Source organism: Salvelinus namaycush, chromosome 35 (assembly GCF_016432855.1).
Source record: "Salvelinus namaycush isolate Seneca chromosome 35, SaNama_1.0, whole genome shotgun sequence".
Taxonomy (NCBI): Eukaryota; Metazoa; Chordata; class Actinopteri; order Salmoniformes; family Salmonidae; genus Salvelinus; species Salvelinus namaycush.
The window spans coordinates 20,666,776-20,678,912 of record NC_052341.1 but is presented as its reverse complement, the minus strand read 5'-3'; the positions used below and the strand labels follow the sequence as shown (position 1 = coordinate 20,678,912).

Sequence of the window (12,137 nt, the reverse complement as noted above, 5' to 3'; positions counted from 1 at the left end):
GGCCTTGAAATACATCCACAGGTACACCTCCAATTGACTCCAATGATGACAATTAGCCTAATTTCCACAGCTTCTAAAGCCATGACATAATTTTCTGGAATTTTCCAAGCTGTTGAAATGCACAGTCAACTTAGTGCATGTAAACTTCTGACCCACTGGAATTGTGATACAATGAATTATAAGTGAAATAATCTGTCTGTAAACAATTGTTGGACAAATTACTTGTCAAGCACAAAGTAGATGTCCTAACCGACTTGCCAAAACTATAGTTTGTTAACAAGACATTTGTGGAGTGGTTGAAAATTGAGTTTTAATGACTGTATGTATGTAAACTTCCGACTTCAACTGTAAGTTTAAATGTGCCTTTAAGCTAGCCCTTACAGAGTTCTAATGGAGTGTGTTTTTTCTCTCCCCTGCTTAGGGAGCCTTTGTCATTGAACCAGCAGAGCAAGAAGCTGGCCTTGGACATCCAGAGAACCATCCAGGGAACAACAATCTCCATTTCTAAGAACAGCTGCTGCTGGTGAGGCCTGCTCTCTGACTTGGTCAGTAAGTGCGCCTCAGCAAACCCTGTCCGTGTCGGACATGGGCAATGAGGGTGCCATAGTGACTCAAAATATATCCTGACAGATCTCCCTCTCTATTGGAGCCTGTCTCTGAACTGACACAAAATGGCAATTAATGCACATTCAATTATATACACACTGCCTCCTGTAAAATGTTGTTTGTTTTAGCATAGCTTGTGTGGCCCACTCTGGGATGGCTGCAGATGAAATAGCAGAGAATATTGATTCAGCTGTCAGCACCATCGTGACGAAACTACGGGTTAGGTGAGTTTGCTGCCAGGATGTCTTCCTGATCACCCTAATCAATTGTACCCCGTCAACACAGATATTTACACTTTTATTATACGTTAAATGGTCAGGTATACTCAAAGTTTATTAATGCTAAAGAAATGTGTGGGCCCAGTCTGAAAATCACCTTTGATATCTCTGTTGTCTGGGGTGAGATTACAGGGCCTATAGTACTGTGGTACGTTAAGCTTATTGCCTGCTCTGTATAGCAGTGTGATTAAACCCATGTGCCTACAATCCTGACAAAGAAAGGCCTTTAACAAGTGGCTGCAATCTGTGTGATACGATACACAGGGTAGAAATGGCCGTAACATTGAAAATGTTTTCTTCACAGAAATAGTTTTGACCTAAATGTATGAGTGATTGTGTTCTTTGAGTATAAAGATGGCTGTGTTGTCTCTTTTTTGCAGAAAGGACCGTTGATAAAGATCATCCACTTGAAAAGCCAATCAGTAGCTCTGCCCATCTACACCTCTAACCTGACCCTGATAAATGAAACAGAAACAGACCCGCGCAGCCAAGGTAGGACTGCTACACACAAATGCTTGTAAATTGCATTGGAAGATTATATTGTCATTTGATCAATGATCTATTTTTTGTCAAATTAAAGGACTCATCTTTGCACTGGTTCGGAACCTGTTTTACTCTCTATTAATTTTGGTTTAAATCCAGTGCTATATGAAACCCATTCCAGTGAGGCAGGGGAGCGGTCTCCATTTAGTGCTGTCTCCCTGTTCACTCTCTGGGAACATCAACATAGCTCTTAGTGCCACATATGGACTATTGAGGTCAATTGCAGACCTCTCTCTATTATTTACATGCATATGTACATACATGCAGTACCAGTAGAAGTTTGGACACACCTACTCAAGGTTAAATAAACCTAAATAAGGGTTTTTCTTTATTTTTACTATTTTCTACATTGTAGAATAATAGTGAAGACATCAAAACTATGAAATAACACACACGGAATCATGTAGTAACCAAGTGTTAAACAAATCAAAATATTTGAGATTCTTCAAAGTAGCCACCCTTTGCCTTGACAGCTTTGCACAGTCTTGACATTCTCTCAACCAGCTTCATGAGGTAGTCACCTGGAATGCATTTCAATTAACAAGGTGTGCCTTCTTAAAGGTTAAGTTGTGGAATTTCTTTCCTTAATGCATTTGAGCCGGTCAGTTGTGTTGTGACACGGTATGTGTGGTATACAGAAGGTAGCCCTATTTGGTAAAAGACCCAAGTCCATATTATGGCAAGACCAGCTCAAATAAGCAAAGAGAAACGACAGTCCATCAATACTTTAAAACATGAAGGTCAGTCAATATGGAGCATTTCATGAACTTTGAATGTATCTTCAAGTGCAGTCGCTGTGATGAAACTTGCTCTCACGAGGACTGCCACTGGAAAGGAAGACCCATAGTTACCTCTGCTGCAGAGGATAAGTTCATGAGTTAACTGCACCTCAGATTGCTGCCCAAATAAATGCTTCAGAGTTCATGTAACAGATACATCTCAACATCAACTGTTTAAATTGCTGCAAAGAAACCACTGCTAAAGGGCACCAATAAGAAGAGACTTTCTTGGGCCAAGAAAACATGAGCAATGCAAGTCCTTTGGTCAGTCCAAATAGATGTTTAGTTCCAACCACCATGTCTTTGTGAGATGCGGAGTAGGTGAACGGATCTCCGCGTGTGTCGTTCCCTTCGGGAAGCATGGACGAAGAGGTGTGGGGTGCTTTGCTGGTGACACTCTGTGATTTATTTAGATTTCAAGGCACACTTAACCAGCATGGCTACCACAGCATTCTGCAGCGATCTGCCATCCCATCTGGTTTGGGCTTAGTGGGACATCATTTGTTTTTCAACAAGACAATGACCCAACACACCTCCAGGCTTTGTAAGGGCTATTTGACCAAGAAGGAGAGTGATGGTGCTGCATCAGATGACCTGGCCTCCACAATCACCTGACCTCAACCGAATTGAGATGGTTTGGGATGAGTTAAACTGCAGAGTCAAGGAAAAGCAGCCAACAAGTGCTCAGCGTATGTGGAAACTCCTTCAAGACTGTTGGAAAAGCATTCCAGGTGAAGCTGGTTGAGAGAATGCCAAGTGTGCAACGCTGTCATCAAGGCAAATGGTGGCTACTTAAACAAATCTAAATATATTTTCGATTCTAACACTTTTTGGGTTACTACATGATTCCATATGTTTCATAGTTTTGATGTCTAGTAAAAAAAATAAAGAAAAACCCTCAAATGAGTAGGTGTCCAAACTTTTGACTGGTACTGTGTGTGTATATAAACAGAGCTGCATCTCATCAATACCTGTCTTGTTTATGAAATTTCAGAAAAATGCACGCAAACAGAAGTCTGCAAAGAAGGAACAGAAGTCTACAGAAAAAAAACTCTGGTGCTGACAGGGAGGAAGATGTTCCCATAGTAACGACAAGGAAAAAGGCTAAAGTGGAGGTCTGTACCCCGCTAGTGTCAAATTAAATGCATTTTAATAATATTAGTAGAACATTTGTTTATCGATTATCTATTTTTATGAAATAAAATATTTCAAAGGACTCTGTGCACTGGTTTGGAACTTGGTTCACTCTCCGTATGAATTTTGGTTTAAATCCAATGCTATATTAAACTTATTCCAGTGAGGCAGGGGAGCGGTATCCCTTTTATGACGTCTCCCTGTTCACTCTCTGGGAACACTGCCCCCCAGTGGAAGTTAATTGACCGACCTCTTTCAGTACTGTGCTAATTGTTTTCTCTCTCTGATCTCCGTAGAAGCCGACCAAGGGACTTGTGAAGGTACCCAAACCAACAGGAGGAAAGGTATAAAATAAAAAATGACCAAGAAGGCTGCAAAAATACCCTAACAAAATATGAAAAGTACCTAAATCTTAATGTCTGTTTGTCAACTCAGTGGAACACAACTCTCCTTTCTCTCCTCATTACTATCTGTGTATTACTCCCCCTTTCTCTAAATGGAACTCTGACTTCATACTGATATAAAGGACTGGTTCTAAATGTATATAAACTGTCAGCGTTAATTGATCCAAGGACAAACTCAAATGTGTTGCAAATCTTTGTCTGCCCCATAAAAGGGTCTTGTTCAAAATCATATTTTGTATAAACCCAACTTGTAAATTAAAATATTACCACAAAGTATATTTCATGTCTTTAATTTGTTATCCACTATGGCATTGTTTTCCATTAGCGCTACTCATTTTCAGCCGGCTACTTTTTCCACTTCATATTAACTAGGCTACTTTTCATTTAAGTTTCAATTTGCTAGTCCCTCGAGTTCTCTCCCGTTAGAATGAAGGATATTCATCTTCTAGCGATCTATTGCTAGGAAAGGCGCCAGTCACAAAGCGAGGGATGACTGAGAAACTGTCCCGCCATCCGGTACAATTTGTTTGCTGCGCTGTGGTTGGTTGCAGTCAAATTTCTTTACACAGAGGGAGAGGATGCTTGGGAATTTGCACTTCCCATGTAATGCGAGTGGTAACGATGAGTCAATCCACTCAGCCTGATTTTGAATTTTGGCACATTCATTTTTCTTTAGTGTGTTAAGCACAGCCAGCCACTTGGAATTGTGATGCATGGGCTTTACTGCTTTAATTGCCATTTTATTTTGACAACTGAACAGGCAGTGTTGACTAGTTTTTATAACAGATGTCAAACCGACTAGTCTCTCCTACAGTGCCTTGAGAAGGTATTCGTACCCCTTGACTTATTCCACATTTTGTTCTTACAGCCTGAATTCAAAATGTATTGTTTTCCTCAGCCATCTACACGCAATAACCCATAATGACAGTGTAAACATGTTTGTAGAAATGTCAGCAACTGTATTGAATGGAATACCTCATTTACAGTAGTATTCACAACCTGAGTCAATACTTTGTAGAAGGACCTTTGGCAGCGACTACAGCTTTGTCTTGGCTTAGCACATCTTTTTCCCTTTCTTCACCGCAGATTTTATCAAGCTCTAATATTAGATGGGAATTAATTTATTTAACTAGGAAAGTCAGTTAAGAACAAATTCTTATTTACCAATGACGGCCTACCCCGGACGACACTGGACCAATTGTGCGCCGCCCTATGGGACTCCCGATCACGGCTGGTTGTGATACAGCCTGGAATGGAACCAGGGTCTAGTGACACCTCTTGCACTGAGATGCAGTGCCTTAGACCGTTGTGCCACTTGGGAGACCCGAGTGGCAGTGAACATTAATCTTCAAGTCTTTCCACAGATTTTCAATGTTAAGTCTGGGCTTTGGCTGGGCCACTCGAGGACTTTCACATTCTTGTTCTGAAGCCATTCCTATGTTTGGGGTCATTGTCCTGTTGGAATGTAATTCTTTGCCCAAGTCCAAGGTTGTTTGCATTGAAGCAGGTTCTCATCAAGGATTTGCCTGTATTTGGCTCCATTCATTGTTCCCTTTATCCTTACCAATCTCCCAGTCCCTGGTGCTGAAAAGCATCCCCATAACATGTTACTACCACCACCATGCTTCACTGTAGGATGGTGTTCGAAGGGTGATGAGGTGTGCCTTGTTTTTTCCAGACATGGTGCTTTTTCATTCAAGCCAAAGAGTTAAATTTGTCTCATCAGACCACAATCTTTTGCCTTAAGTCTTTCACGTGCATTTTTGTGAACTCCAGGTGTGCTGTCGTGACTTTTTTTCAGGAGTAGTTTCAGTGTCGCCACTCCCATAAAGCCCAGATTGGTGAAGTGCTGTAGAGACTGTCATTCTGGTAGGTTTTTCCATCTCAGCCAAGGAACTGTTATTGGTCACCTCCCTGACCAAGGTCCTTGCCAGGTTGCACAGTTTGGTTGGACGGCCAGCTATAGGCAGTCTGGGTAGTTCAATGTTTTTTCCATCTCCCAATTATTGTTTATATGCCTCATCACAATTCTCTCCGGGCTCTACGGACAGTTCCTTAAGCTTTATGGTACAGTTTCTGCTCTGACGTGCACTGTCAACGGTGGGACCTTTTATATTGACAGGTGTGTTTCTTTCTAAATCATGTTCAAACAATTGAATTGGACACAGGTGGACTCCAAGTTGTAGTGACATCTCAATGATGATCAAAGGAAATTGGATGCATCTGGGCTCAATTTGGAGTGTCATGGCAAAGGGGTGTGAATGCTTATGTAAATGAGATTTCAGTATTTAAATGTCAATACATTTGCAAACATGTTTTCACTGTATGGGGCATTGTGTGTAGATGAGAATTTAATTTAACACTTAATTCCAGCTGTAAAATAACAATGTTGAGTAGGTCAAGGGGTAGCCTGTAACTACTTTTCTGAAGGCACTATATATATCCCCTCGCCATTCAGTAAACCTAAGGATTGTCTAGGTTTCCTTACCTTGGATGTTGGGGTTTGCCAGACAGTGACTGGTTTCGTCAGTTAGTGTAGCCTACTGAATCGCATCATTGAGAGCCGTTCATTTGACTCCCTAATTTGCGTATGCAACTGGTAGGCCAAGGCTTTTTAGCAATTATCTGCAGATAAATTATGAAAACATTTGAAGATGGTAAGTCATCACTGCAGGAACAATAGGTAATGGAGAGCCGTGTTCGACTCATGATAATTAGGGCCCTCACGGAATCGAACAATATGCATATGTATTGACCTTTAGTAGGGCATCAACTAAATGCATTGAAATGTATTTGTTTTATCTTAAGACATGAACAGAATGAATAAGTGATTTGTATTTCCTGTAACTTTCTGAAGAGGCGACGTGTGTGTGTGCGTGCAGTGCATGCGTCTACCACTTTGGATAGCCGTTAGTGATGATGCTAATGAAAACGGTCTTCTGGTAGATGGAAAGGCTTTCGCAATAACCTTCTCAATTAATGTTAACTACAAATTAGACTACCTGGCAGAATTATATTATGACTATTTTCTTCAATCCAGTGGGTATTTGTTTTGCAAACTCTACCATCGTGTGTGCTACAAAAATACTGTTAAACAGCCTCTTGCTAGGTGTGCGTTTTAAATTAAAAGGTAACTACAGCCAAAATTAATTTCTCTGATTTTTACCCAGACCTCAAAAGTGGTCTCCTGATGTGGTTTAAGCATTTGTTTTGGTTGTTTCTCTATTAAAATGTGATTTTTGCCAACGAAGACCTGGAAAAACAAAACAGAAATTTGGGACAACGGAATCAGGCAACAACAAAACGTTTTATAGGGCCCTAACTAATGATGATTATTAATTTAGGATATGTAAAATTAGAAATATATAATATTTAAGACTAATGTAACCCTTTTAATTTTTTTGATTCAACCTTAATTTATGTTTCAAGATAAGGGCTATTCATGTATTTTCTTTTAATACAATACATAATTTGAAGAACACACACTGTGGCATTTCATATTTTGTATTACAATTGTAAATAAGACCAGCTCAGAAGACAGGTTTAATGTTCCTACCTAGAAAATAATCCTGATCATATAGGCCTAGACCAATGGTCACCAACCAGTCCATCGAGATCTCCGAGGCTTTCCTAGTCGATCACCAAACATTTCTACAAAAAAAACAAAGCCAGGCTTTCCTATTTTATGTATTTGTTTCCTGCTGTTGGCGGTAGTTGCACTTGATTCAACAGCCCTACTGCCGGGAAGGCAAAGTGTTCCATCGAATTAACATGAATTGGTGCATGAGGCAGAAATAATGCAGTGTTACTTGAGTTCCCCATCAGCTGGAAGACGGTCCCTTTTTCTCTGTGGTGGGAGGGAGAGCGGAGGGACGGTGAGTCGGGTGAGAGGCGGCCTCACTGCTGCTCTCTCCCTCTCAGACTGACCATCAGGTGCCGGCCATCAGTCTAGTAAATTAAAAAAATAAGCTAATTATTATGCTCACTCAGCCGTGCCTCAAGTAATACAACAAATTACAATTGTTCTATTGCTAGTGTGATATACCTACAATTTTTAAATATAATTTCAAAATGGTCTGAAGAACAATATTGGCAGGGCAATTCAAGCATAGACCATATGCATTGATAATGTATTGGGCATATAGCCTACTACAAACCTCATTGCTACAGAACAGTTTTTAATAAATTAATGTTGCATAGGCTTACATTTAAGTAATTAAAAAAAAAAAATGTGAGCAGTAGATCTCTGCTTGCATTTTGACTCAAACTGATCTTTACTCAGAAAAGGTTGGTGACCTTTGGACTAGACGATATCCAAAACAACTAACAATACACTGAATTCATACATTTTCATTAATTTAAATTGTAAAGTCATGTCTTTCTACATAATACCACAACCAATCTTGGAGGTAAACTTTATAAAGTACCCAATAATTTCACTGTATTTCTGATAGAATATAAGGCATTAGAATGTACCTGAGGCCACCAAAATAGAGCTCCTTTGGCCAAAAATGTCAGACTGGGGAAGACAGGCAATTTTTTTCTATTTGGCTGGCAACTCCTACTTGTGGAGACCACTGCAATGGGCTCACTGTTAATGTTTATATAATGAATACATGTAAGGTTTTTATGTAATATAAACCCATTACATTAGGCAATATCTGTCTGTACAGGTAATGTGTGGTTCTGGTTCACCTCCGATGCGTTAGCCTTGAGTGATGTTTACCATGGTAAACACTGTCCAAATACAATAGACTGTTGGTATTAGATGACAAGGCTATTGTTGATGAGACCATAACATGGTTGTGCAGCTGCTGCCTGATCCTTACAGGCCATGTTTGCCTTTCTAATATCACAGACTGGGTTGTTCACTATAGTGCTCTTTTTAAGTGCAATGTCTAACATTGATTTCTAAATATAATTTCTGTAATATCCATTTGAAGCAAAGTCATTTATTTGTTCAGCACTGTTTTCATATGAATGTAAAAGCTGCCGGAGTTAGCTAGCAAGTTTTGACAATACACACCTACAGGTGGTCCACGTCTGTCTAGTATTGAACTACCCCTCCCTATTTGATGTGGGTGTGGTTAACTGGGTGGAAATACATGGGATGGGATGAGATGAGTGGACTGGGTTTTAGGAAACAACAGTGCAGTCAGGCTAACATCAGTAGGGAGGTTGTAGTTGGTAAGCATTAGAAATCTTTTATTGCAGTTGAGGCAGAAGAAAAAGTATACATGTTAATGCAAGTTAGTTGGTGTGTCCAAGAGGTCATGAAGTGAAAAACAAACTGGGTCTCCAAAATATAAATCTATTTCACTTTGAGGAACAATTGCAGTTTAGTAAGGGTAGCTTTTCACTCAAGAGCACCTGATTTTGACCAAACAGTCATCATGGCATCATCAGAAGAGCTTCCAAGAACAGAGGATTCTGTGAGGAGAGTCCTGTGTCCAGAACTTGACCCCAATAATCCAGAACCACCTCGCTGGGCCTACATACACAAACCTATTATTGTCATGGTGATGGGAGCCCTGATGCTTGGCGCGGGTGCGGTGCTGATTCTCCTCCACTCGTCTGGTGTGACGGACACCCCCCATGCCACTGCCCCGGTCTGCCTGTCCATTGGAATGATATTTGTAGTGGTAGGGCTGGTCTGGATACCCATCCTGAAGGACAAGCAGAGACGTACTCCTGGCCCCCAGCCCCATACAAGCAGGTCCCTCAGCAGTGTGTGATGGGAAGGGTAAGGGGTGATCCATTCTTCAGATGTTCTGTTGGCTCAGTTGGACATTTGGTTTAGTGTGGTTGGAATCCTAATTTTGTCTTTTAAATAATATAGACATTTATATTTTATTTATTAGAGACACTTGGATGTTTTTGGATAACTGGTTATACTGTCATTTACTGACAGATGAATTTATTTTTCACAAGGGAACTTCAGAAAGGACCATCGTTTTGCCTTTTTAAGATGCACCTTAAAATGATTTCTAAATATCTGATAAAGTATCATCAAAGAACATCATGTCTCGTAAAGCTGTACTAAAAACCCAAGGTGAATGTACTTTGAACAATTTTACTGTGCGCTCTTAGTATGTTGCGTCCCTGTGACTGTGCACTGCGTTCTCCAACAGTCCAAAGGCGCGTCATCGCACATCACCTTGTGTCCGCACCTGAGTCGGCACTTTTGGAAATGACATTACTTTCTGGACTTCAAATAACTTTTTGAAAAGGAAATATTTCACTTCCGTTACCATGGCGCAAAGACAAGGAAGGGAAGTGGAGGTCGCGGAGAGGAGATATCGGGGAGTTGGTCGCTGTAAATGTGCCTTTTGGTTTGCGGTGGGCCACGACGTAGTTGGAGTGTTTATATTGCTGACCGGAGTGTTTGCAGACATATTCTGCCACGACTTGTTAATCTATGCAGGGGCCGTCATCATCTTCCTCAGTCTCATCTGGTGGGTGTTCTGGTTCTCGGGGAACATCGAGGTGCCATCTGAGGAACTGGAGGATGACGTTGGCTTGGTCAAACTAAAGAACAAAGGGATCAGCGGTGTTGTCAGGAAGGTTTCCAACCGTCTCACTAACGGAATTAGGAACTCATTCCGAAGGAACGGGAGGGTCAAGGGAGAGGGGCCCCGAACAACGGATGGAAATGTTACCTCTAACCAGCAGCAAGCCCCTGTCACTCTTTCCGTTATTTATCAGAACACATCAGAAGCTTCATCTAAAGAACTTACCAGACAGACACTGGCAATATGATTTTACAGGTAATTTCGTTTCAAGTTTAACTATTGGCAACATCGTAATAATAGTGTTCTGTTATAAGCCCATAATAGACATTTCATTAACTGAATCATAATGTAATGTTTCGGATATATAATAATAAACCTATATTTGCCTCACTGGTAATGATTAAACACCATCAAGGTCACTGGAAAGAGTCCACATGTTTACCTATCTGCTATGTTGTAGATAAAATGGCAGACTTTGTACTGTGCATAAGTGGTATACGATAATTTTGCTGATAATGGTGCCAAAAAACGTGCACATGCAAATTTATTTTCATTCTGATGTTTTGATTAAGTATAATTGTTGCATTAATCCTTACAAATGCTCCTCAAAATAATTAATTTGAGACCTTTTAGGAAGGAATAGAATCCCTTTGAATTATTTAGTATACTTATGTTATTTTTTTCCCAATGCAATTTCAGAGCATTTTCTCTGGATTCAAGAGCAGTCTGCAGGAACCTGAAGATGTATTGCACACTGTGACTGTGCCAACAAAGCTGATTAGAGTAATGAGATTGATTGCACTCTGACGCTATATAATTGTTCATAACATGGAATTTGATAGTGTCACTGTAAATGTAACACATTATTTTGTACAATAACATATCTCTGCATTTCTTTCTAAAGTCATATTTTGTGAATTGTTTATAAACTATTTATAGCAAAATAAAATGTACAACAGATCAAAGTTTGTCACATGCACAGGATACAGCAGGTGTAAACGGAACAGTGAAATGCTTACTTGCAAGCTCTCTTCAACAGTGCAGTACAAAGATAAATATCAATATATACTGAGTGTTCAAAACAGATACATTAAGAACTCCTGCTCTCTCCATGACATAGACTAAGCAGATGAACCCTATGATACCTTATTAATGTTACTTGTTAAATCCACTTCAATCAGTGTAGATGAAGGGGAGGAGACAGATTAAAGAAGGAGAGAGAGAGAGAGACAATTGAGACATGGATTGTGTGTGTGCCATTCAGAGGGTGAATGGGCAAGACAAAAGATTTAAGTGCCTTTGAACAGGGTAGTAGGTGTCAAGCCAGGCACATTGGTTTGTGTCAAGAACTGCAATGCTGCTGGGTTTTTCACACTCAACAGTTTCTTGTGTGTATCAACACTCACTGATATATCCATCATGTTTGTAAAAATGTCTCAAGCTCTCTACATTTTGGTTGGAATCGTTGATTGACAGCAATATTTAAACTTTGTCTCAGATTTTTTGAACAGATTTAAGTCAGGACTGAGGCTGGACCATTTTTTTTTATTTTTTATTTCACCTTTATTTAACCAGGTAGGCTAGTTGAGAACAAGTTCTCATTTGGCCAAGATAAAGCGTAGCAGTTCGACACATACAACAACACAGAGTTACACATGGAATAAACAAAACATACAGTCAATAATACAGCAGAAAAAAAGAAAACAAAAAGTCTATATACAGTGAGTGCAAATGAGGTAAGATAAGGGAGTTAAGGTAATAAATAGGCCAAGGTGGTGAAGTAATTACAATATAGCAATTAAACACTGGAATGGTAGATGTGCAGAAGATGAATGTGCAAGTAGAGATACTGTGGTGCAAAGGAGCAAGATAAATAAATAA

General features: G+C 40.0%; 3 long non-coding RNA genes and 1 other non-coding gene across 4 annotated transcripts; all 4 read left to right on the top strand.

Moving 5' to 3' along the window:
* Window positions 1-426: 426 nt before the first annotated feature.
* LOC120029468 lies at window positions 427-1,281 on the top strand. Its single transcript, XR_005473585.1, has 3 exons — window positions 427-545; window positions 735-830; window positions 1,265-1,281. It is a non-coding gene; the product is annotated as an uncharacterized LOC120029468 (long non-coding RNA).
* Window positions 966-1,093, top strand: LOC120030114. The gene has a single exon (XR_005473623.1). It is a non-coding gene; the product is annotated as a small nucleolar RNA ACA64 (small nucleolar RNA).
* A 1,921-nt stretch (window positions 1,282-3,202) lies between the features above and the next one.
* On the top strand, window positions 3,203-4,022 carry LOC120029467. Its single transcript, XR_005473584.1, has 2 exons — window positions 3,203-3,321; window positions 3,637-4,022. It is a non-coding gene; the product is annotated as an uncharacterized LOC120029467 (long non-coding RNA).
* Window positions 4,023-9,836: 5,814 nt separating this feature from the next.
* On the top strand, window positions 9,837-11,216 carry LOC120029963. The gene is made up of 2 exons (XR_005473612.1): window positions 9,837-10,511; window positions 10,956-11,216. It is a non-coding gene; the product is annotated as an uncharacterized LOC120029963 (long non-coding RNA).
* The last annotated feature ends 921 nt before the right edge of the window (window positions 11,217-12,137 follow it).